Below are 9,860 nucleotides of genomic sequence, written 5' to 3'. Positions count from 1 at the left end.
ACATATTTGCGTACTTCAGGTAATCAATATAAATTTAATTTACTTACAGGTGTTTTTTCCTTCTGTTTTATGCATTTTAATGAAAGACAACATTAGTGCCGATTTGAAAAGATGCCGATTTGTGCAGGTGCCCAATTGTCTTATTCTAAAAGTGGCGAATTGACCATGTGCCACATATCCAGTTGTGCCATAGTTGGCACTCCATAGGTACATGTAATAATGTTCGGTTATCGCCCTTTGTTTATTTACACTTTGAAACTTGATGAATACAGCGATTTCAAAACAGTGAAGAGAATGAATGTTTTCATATTTATATACATTATGGTAGGACTAATACCCCGAATGTAAAACACTATCAGCTACTTACACAATGAATTCCAAAACATACCAAAACAGTTCGTCAGTTGATAAATTAGGGGGGAGGTGAAGACACATGCACTTGTTTCCATTGCCATTGGATGGTCGAATTTCAATATAGAATTCTATTATATATGATATTCGTGACAACTATTCAGAAGCCCTGCCGGCTATATCCTGATTTTACCCCCACCGGGGTAGAATGTCATATCAGCATTTCAGGCAATGAATATTCGTGATGGAGTAATATTTTGAATAAAGGAAAGACTTCTGTGGTCCGGTTTTATATTATTTATATATATATAATCTATATATAAACAAGTCTAAATTGAAAACAACGTACCGCAATTTTTATACGTGTGCATGCAAAACAAATTTCTTGGTAGAGGGGTCTAAATACAGCACAAACAACATATAACTGTTCCTGAATCTACCCCGTAAATTATAAGTCAGTGTTTTAAGTAATTTACGGGGCTGAATCAGGAACAGTTATATAAGACAGTGTTTTAAGAAATTTACGGGGTAGAATCAGGAACAGTTATATAAGACAGTGTTTTAAGAAATTTACAGGGTAGAATCAGGAACAGTTATATAAAACAGTGTTTTAAGTAATTTACGGGGTAGAATCAGGAACAACTATATAAGACAGTGTTTTAAGAAATTTATGGGGTAGAATCAGGAACAGTTATATATGAGACAGTGTTTTAAGAAATTTACAGGGTAGAATCAGGAACAGTTATATGAGACAGTGTTTTTAGTAATTTACGGGGTAGAATCAGGAACAGTTATATAAGACAGTGTTTTAAGAAATTTACGGGGTAGAATCAGGAACAGTTATATATGACAGTGTTAAGAAATTTACAGGGTAGAATCAGGAACAGTTATATAAGACAGTGTTTTAAAAAGGAAGGAGGATATTTTGTTGTAAAATAAATTATTTAAATTATTTAATTTATTTTCTTTTACACATATACCCAAGCGTCCGAAAGGGTTTTCTTTGGGGTTATATTCAGGAAAAAAAGGGGCTAGGATTTTTTTTGGGAAAATGAAAAAATAATGTCAATTAGAATATAGTAGGGGGATTAAATTTTTTTACTACTCAATACAAAATAAAGAAGTAAAAATAGTTTGAAGTAGAGATGTAATTCAAAACAAAATCTTTCTTTTATTCATCTTGAATGAAATTGTGTACAATCAGTGGTCTTGTCATTCTTCCCCGAAAATTTAATGTACGGGGTAGAATCAGGATATAGCCGCCCTGCCACCAAAGACAGAATATTATATGTTTTACTGCCACCTAGGGCTAGGGCATGGTCCAGAGTTCAGAAGTCCAAATATTGAAATAATTATGACATCTTGAAAGGCTATTTTATTTTTCCGTCTCGCTAATAAGCGACAAGACGAATAATTTAGCGTCAAGAATCGACAAGAAGACTATTTAGCGACAAGAAAACAAATTTAGCTATAACAATATAATTTATAAATATGAATTTATAGAAAAGTCTATATTTATATATAGTATAATTATGGGAGCGTCTTTTTACCACAAAACACCACAGAATACCATAGAACACCACAGAATACCACAGAACACCAAAGAATACCACAGGACACCAAAAATTTACCACAGATCTTCGAAATACATTGTATTAATCATGTTAATCATTGTTAATACTTCAGACATTATTATCGTCTTATTGTTCATTCTTTATATAATTTGACATTTTTTATTCAAATAAATTTAATTTTTCTATTTAGGGTGGACTCACTACTGTTACACCCCAAACTGAATGACCAATAATGGGGATCATAATATATATATGAGACAATATCTGAAAAGTCTAATTTCCATGTTCCATTTTTCACGAGCAATTATTTTTTTATCCGGCATCTTTTTGGAAAATTTTAAGTTTCAGTATTAACTAGAGTATATAATGCACCAACTATTGCCAATTAAACACTCTTTCTTATATTTCTTCTAATAAAATATTATAATTTAGATGTTCACCCCCATAATACACAGCATATTGAATGAAAAGACAGTTTTTTTACTTATGATAACAGCAGAGAACATTGTGCAATTTTAGTATAGTAGATGGTAACAGAAAGGAATTTATTTTAGAATTTTTCATTACCTAGGCAGATTTTTCATCTTGCAAATACAGTTTCAAAAGATAAATGACATTGTTGGCTGTTATCTTCCAATTGTGACCAATTTGACATGATGTATTTTTCTAACACTATGAAATAAAGCAATTGTTTTGAAAAAAATAATTCCTTCCTGTTACCAACTCTGTCCTGTTACTCAAGATTCTTTCATGTTACTGACATATCAGACTTTATTCTAGTATATTTCTTAACCTTTTGTATTGAAAATGCTAAAATAAATAATTGGCATTTGATAAAATATTGTAGGTCAGGCCTCTACAATAACTTTTTTTTCAACTTGTCCAGTAGGACAAGTACATACCAAAATTTACTTGTCCGAATGAAATTGTAACTTGTCCAAAAGAAATCTTAATAATAACCTTTTTTTGCATTTTAAGTTAATTCCAGGAACAAAATGAATTACAACAATATAACAGAAGTTAGTTTTATATCTTTTGATATACTTTTCAAAAATATGAGTCGAGAACAACTGAATCTAGTCATGTCACAGGACTTTAAGGTTCTAGTTTTCATCAATGCCAAAGTCTCATCAGACTCTGCACATGAGGCACTGTCTGATAGGCCTGTCAATGTACACTCATTGGATTTGTATCCTGTTTTTAAGCTGAAAAAAAGTTTATTCAAATGCAATCAATAAAAAAAAGAAGATGAGGTATGATTGCCAATAAGATAACTCTCTGCTAGAGACCAAATGACACAGAAACTAAAAAACTATAGGTCACAGTATTGCAAGTATTGTTTTTTTTCTACATATGATCAAATCTGATTTTGTGAAATTTATGGTAAATAATTTCTTCATTTTTATTTAAAAAATATTTTTGTTAAAAAATTACTGGTTTGGTATTTATGATAAAGCAACAGAATCAAGGTAGGAAAACGAGGTACTGATTTGACTTGGTCCCGAAATTTCTGTTGCCAAACTGTCTATTTATCATGTCTATTAAATATGTCTCCTACGGTGCCAAACTGTCTATTAAACTTGGAGCCGAATTGTTCCAAGCTGGAGACGAACTGTCTTGTAAAGTTATCCATCTACAAAGCGCATGGCTGATTCGGATCAGTAAGACTGGTTTCTGATAATAGTATGCCTTTTACCTGTTAAAAAGTACCTGACAAAGAACCAGTTTTCAATTATCGATTGCAAGTAAACATGTCAAATTAATACTTGTTTTTATCTTCTTTTTTTGTTTTTTGTTTATAATTACTTTGTTCATCAAAGTTGGATTAAATTTATTTTATGCAGAATAAATTTACTTGTCCCATCGGACAAGCTTGATATAGCTTTTACTTGTCCGACCTTTTTTTCCTCTGGTACCGGACAATCGGACAAGCGTTATTGTCGAGCCCTGTAGGTTATACTTGTAAACCAGATATAGGATCTTCAACTAATTCTTTATTCCCATTAGAAACTTTTTTAAATTGATTCACTTTGGTTACAGGAAAGAACTGGAATTTGTTTGTACCAATTTTAAATTTGCAATTATTACCACATTTAACAACTGTTTGAATTACAGACAACAGTTCCTAGATCCTCAATGTGTGTTCTTCCATTTGTGCTATTAAAATACCGGTTCTAAAGACATTTTTTTTTGGTTTTTCCTATCGCCAAAACTTAGACATTTTCAGATATTGTCTCATATACAAAGATTATTTATATTTGTGAGATTAATGTTTAAATACATTTTAATCTGTTTTATGATTTTTAAATAATTTTTGTCTCGCTTGATGGAGTCAAAAAGTGAGAACTAGGTATGCTGTTTAAGGCGGCGGCGGCGACGGCGGCATCAACGATGTATTAGTTTGTGATTAGGTCTAGTTTATAGTGCACCACTAGTGGTAGGTCAAAGATATTTGGTAAGCAGTTGTATTAGTATTGGCACATCTCATTACCATGGAGATTATTTGGCTCCGCCCCCTCAGTTATGGTCTATTGACTTTGAAATTTTGCTTATTTTTAATGTATTAGTTTGTGATTAGGTCAGTTTATGAGGAACCACTAGTGGTAAGTTAATGATAATTGGTATGCAGTTGCATAAGCATTGGCATATATCATTTCCATGGTGATTATTTTACCCTGCCCCCTCGGTCATGGTCTATCAACTTTGAAACTTTTGCTTAGTTTTCATGTATTAGTTCGTGATTAGGTAGATTTATGGGAAACCACTAGTGGTAGGTCAATGATATTTGGTATGCAGTTGTATTAGCATTGGCACATCTCATATTCATGGAGATTATTTGACCCTGCCCCCTCAGTTATGGTTTATTGACTTTGAAATTTTGCTTAGTTTACATGTATTAGTTTGTGTTTTAAAAAGGTTTGTTTAAAGGGAACCTTACTTATAATAAGTCAATGGTATTTATTATGCATTGGCACATCTCATTTCCATGGAGATTTTTTAGCCATGTACCTTCAGTTTTGGTTCATTGACTTTGAATATTTGCAAAACTTACATGTTAAAGTGTTGCTATTTTAATTTTAACATTTGCATTATCCAAATTAAAAAAAAGTGAGACATATCTCTGTGATAACAGTTTATTGAAAATTTTAGATGCATTACGTAATTATTTGTTAAATTTATTTTGTCTGTCAGTTTTTTTCTTCCATTTTTTTTTTAATAATTTTATGTGAAGAGTAGTTTCAATAAATAATCAAATACTTTCAAAAAGATATCTAAAGTTGTTATAAGACAGTAATTGTTAACATACTAGTATTAAAAGTGTGTCTTTTTAATTGTCAAAAATTCCAGTTCGATAACTGTTGGAATCTTATGTTGTCTGTGTACATCTTCTCCAATAATTTGACAATATTTCAGATTTTAACCAAATTTTGTATGCATTCAGAAATTGTTGAACTGAAACTTTTATTAACAAAAAAACTGCCGGTATAGCAGGCATGGGGTAATGCATTACATTTTTCCAAGTAATTGCATGTAATGTGTAATGCAGCAATTTGTGCATTACATGTAATTGTAATATAATGCATTACTTTAGCAAAAAGTTGTGTAATTTCATGCATTACATGTCATTACTTTTTTCACATACTACATCTTTAACATGTTGTTGGAGTTTTAACTAAACCAAATTTAAGATTTCTTGATTAACTAAGAATATGTTAATCATTAGAATACATTCTTTGTTTCATCTTATTTCATACATTTTCCTGCATAAAGAGATTGATATTTGAAAAGCATAACTGTATTGTTGTCATAAGATCAAAGAATATCTTGTCTTGCTTAAATAAAAGATAATTAAACTTTGTTATAAAACACTAATTAGTTTGTTTTACAATCAATATTTTCACCAACTAAACAATTGTTCATTAATTAAGGTCTATGTTTATTTTATAATTAGGGGAGTAATTCACAGTAATTAAATATTTCGTTTAAAATAAAAAAAAAAAAAAAAACAACAAAAAGTATATTTATAAAAGTTAATTAACATTAAGTTAAAATAATTAAAATTGTAAAAGTCGAATTAAATAGACTTTTTAAATGTATACTTATATTCAATTCATGGAACAGTTTCTGCATATGCTAGAATCTTTTGTGACTTCTAGTTGTTTTTCAAAATGTTCAGTTTTTCTATTCACTTAATAAAATTTTCAAATGTAATGTGTAATTCAAGGCATTACTTTGCAAAAGTAATTGTAATATAATGCATTACTTTGATAAATGCATGTAATTGTAATTGTAATATAATGCATGGTTTGGTCAAAGTAATTGTAATATAATGCATTACATTGCAATGTAATTCGCCCCATGCCTGCGGTATAGTATTGTAGCATTTACATTTGGCAACTATATTTTTAAGTCCAAAATTATTGTTGACCTTAGCAAGTGTACGGCACAATTAAAGTACCAAAATTTAATTAGATTAAACAATTTTAACAATTGTAGTAATTACCAAACAAGTCAATTAACATGTCATTTAAGTTTTCACACCTCAGACATCAAATACATTTATTTGAATTAACTTATTTAATCAAGTGGCAATAAAAAAATAGAATATTGATAGCAGTCTTCCTGTTCTAATTTTTGCCAACTAATTTCAAGAATACAATTTTTATAATAAATTAGATTAAAGATTAAAATGTGAGCTGATGATCATTATCATTTTAGTTGAAAAATTAAAATTATTGTCTTATAGGTTTATTAATTTAACAGAAAAAATAGTTACATATGAGAAATACCGGTATTGGCTCTTTCTGCCAATCAAGTAAATATTATTCATAGGTTCTAAAGGATATATTTTCGTATAAAATATTCATTTATCTCCCAGATTTCTTATTTCAATGAAATTAAAAAACAAAGCGAAATAAGCACTTTCTGTTGATCAGATCGATATAATTTGTAGCGTAATATTCGCTGGTAAAATCCGTCAGATCAATTTTTTTTTTGTAGAAAATATGTTTTATTTATATATAGTTTTACTGTTAAACAACATATTGAAGGGTCTCCAAATTAAAAAAAATATGCCAAATAACAAAACAGTTATGATAATAATTATCTCATCCAGTCAATCGTCATTTCATATTAGTGTAACCTGAATTAAAGAAATGATATAAAATTCTGTATCATTAGATTTTCATTTTATAAAATAGTATTAATGTTCTATTGTATATCTTTGTAGTTTTATTGTAATTTGTGTAGTTCTTTGGTATATTTTAAGTGTTCTTTGGTATTCCACAGTGTTCTGTGGTATTCTGTGGTGTTCTGTGGTGAAAAGACGCTCTGTATGCTGCATTTTTATTGATTGTTAGCCAATGTATTTTTCGCATATTCTAACATATTTTTTTCTCATTTCAAATGAATTTGCTTGTTTTGATGGTCTTTCACCACTGCCGGTGAATTTGCCTCAAATTTCCCTCTCTGCCATGCTAGTTGCCATTTTGGATAATCCTTTTTTAACCTCACAAGCCTGTTCCCGCCAAAATTATTTAATGATGGAATAACAATGACGTTTACACATATAGATACCATGACTTTACAACAAGATAGCACTAACATGTAACATTATAAGACTATAAGTACATGTATAATTCCATGGTTACTATGATTTCCCTTCGCATGTACAGACAAATTCAATCAAAATCTATTCTGTGTAATTAAACAGATATATCATGTTATGGATATTTGTATTTTTCAAAATACCCCTCCATATATCTGTTCAATAAAGCATCACATGTTTAAAACCTATATCTAATTGTTACATTTATTTATCATATGTACATGTATTAAGCAAATATTACGTTTTCCTGTCATATTTTGATATTCATTTTACCTGTGTTTTAGAACCATAATATTCATCTTATGATTTTTTAACACTCTCTTTGTCATGTTTGTCTATTTAAATATATATTATAATAAACTGACTGCATGCAAAATACATTATTGTGCATCATTGTCCAGAAATACAGAAACAATGTGTGAAATTCAATGAATGAATTCATTGAAATTATTATCAGTATACAAAGAAAATCACTTTATTACAGCTCCTTTATAAAAAAAAATGCAAGCTTTTTTCAATATTTCAATTTGGTATAAGTAATTTAAAAAATCCAGTCTTGTTAGAGCTCTCACATGTCAGTCATGGGTACTACTTGTACAAGTATTCTTTATTTACTTGAAGAAGTAGAAAAATATACATAACTTGTGTGTTAGTGTATGGATCTCTCTGACATTGTACCACAAGGTTCCATATCACAAATGGAAGGCTGTAATTGATTTTGGGGGTAATTGCCTCAAAATTTTAGGAATTAGGGGCAAAAAAAGGGGCAAAAAAACAAGCATTTTTCTAGTTTCATGACAATAACTTGTGTGTAAGTGTTTGGATATTTCTGAAATTGTACAACAAGGTTCCATATCACAAAGGGAAAGCTGGAATTGAGTTTGGGGGTAATTACCCGAAACGTTTAGGAATTGGGGGCCAAAAAGGGGCCAAAAATAAGCATTTTTCTAGTTTCCAGACAATAACTTGTGTTCAAGTGTATGGATCTCTCTGAAATTGTACTGCAAGGTACCATACCACAAAGGGAAGGCTGGGATTGAGTTTAGGGGTGATGAATCATAAGGGGGTTCAAAAAATTTGGGGGGGGATTTTTGTTTCTCTTTTTTTTCTTTTTTTCCTTTTTTTTTTCTTTTAAAATTTTCCATTTTAAGTTGGTTATTTCTGGTTTATATTTAAAAGCAAATAATAATGATATGGTAGGAGATACACACCAACCAGGATGTGTAAATTATTATATGATAAGTATTGTGCAATAGCAAGAAATTTTCAATTGCACAGTATTGCACAATAGCAAGAAATCTTCAATTGCACAGTATTGCGCAATAGCAAGAAATCTTCAATTGCACAGTATTGGGCAATAGCAAGAAATATCCAATAGCACAATATTGCGCAATAACAAGAAATTGTCAATTGTACAGTATTGCGCAATAGCAAGAAATATTCAATTGCACAGTATAACTGTATTGTGCAAAAGAAGATACTTTGTATAAATTGCTTATTTCTTGATCAATTTCAATGGGGTTTTATTCTTGAATTCTTGGGGTTCTTTAATATGCTGAATCTAACCGTGTATTAAGTTTTTGGTTTTGGGCCACGTTTTTAAATTGGTCCACATTGAGGTCCAAAGGGTCCAAAATTTAACTTTGTTTGATTTCATCAAAAATTGAATTATTGGGGTTCTTTGATATGCCGAATCTAACCGTGTATTTAGATTCTTAATTTTTGGTTCCGTTTTCAAATTGGTCTACATTATGGTCCAAAGGGTCCAAAATTAAAATTAGTTTGATTTTAACAAAAATTGATTTTTTAGGGTTCTTTGATATGCTGAATCTAAACATGTATTTAGATTTTTGATTATGAGTTTTCAAGTTGGTCCAAATCGGGGTCCAAAATTAAACTTTGTTTGATTTCAACAAAAATTGAATATATGGGGTGCTTTGATATGCTGAATCTAACCATGTATTTAGATTTTTGATTTTTGGGCCCTGTTATCAACTTTGTCCACATTGAGGTTAAAAGGGTCCAAAATTAAACTTTGTTTGATTTCATCAAAAATTGAATTCTTGGGGTTCTTTGATATGCTGATTCTAACCATGTATTTAGATTTTGGATATTGGACCATAATAGGTGAATGTCCAATTTCAAATTTTTAAGTTCTTAGACCACATTCATTCTGTGTCAGAAACCTATGCTGTGTCAAATATTTAATCACAATCCAAATTCAGAGCTGTATCAAGCTTGAATGTTGTGTCCATACTTGCCCCAACTGTTCAGGGTTCGACCTCTGCGGTCGTATCAAGCTGCACCCTGCGGAGCATTTTATTTAA

At 30.2% G+C, this 9,860-nt stretch overlaps 1 protein-coding gene across 1 annotated transcript in view; it reads left to right on the top strand.

Annotated features, from left to right (window-relative positions):
• The first annotated feature begins 4,368 nt into the window (after positions 1–4,368).
• The window catches only part of LOC127721266 (zinc finger protein 37-like), an 88,627-nt gene continuing 83,135 nt past the window's right edge, over positions 4,369–9,860 (top strand). The window contains exon 1 of the mRNA XM_052227945.1: positions 4,369–4,380. The gene's annotated coding sequence lies outside the window, so the exon portion shown is untranslated. The remainder of the gene's footprint in view (positions 4,381–9,860) is intronic.

Source organism: Mytilus californianus, unplaced genomic scaffold, assembly GCF_021869535.1.
Source record: "Mytilus californianus isolate M0D057914Y unplaced genomic scaffold, xbMytCali1.0.p SCAF_12, whole genome shotgun sequence".
In the NCBI taxonomy this organism is placed as follows: domain Eukaryota; kingdom Metazoa; phylum Mollusca; class Bivalvia; order Mytilida; family Mytilidae; genus Mytilus; species Mytilus californianus.
Note: the sequence above shows the minus strand (reverse complement) of the source record. Positions and strands in the feature narration are given on the sequence as shown.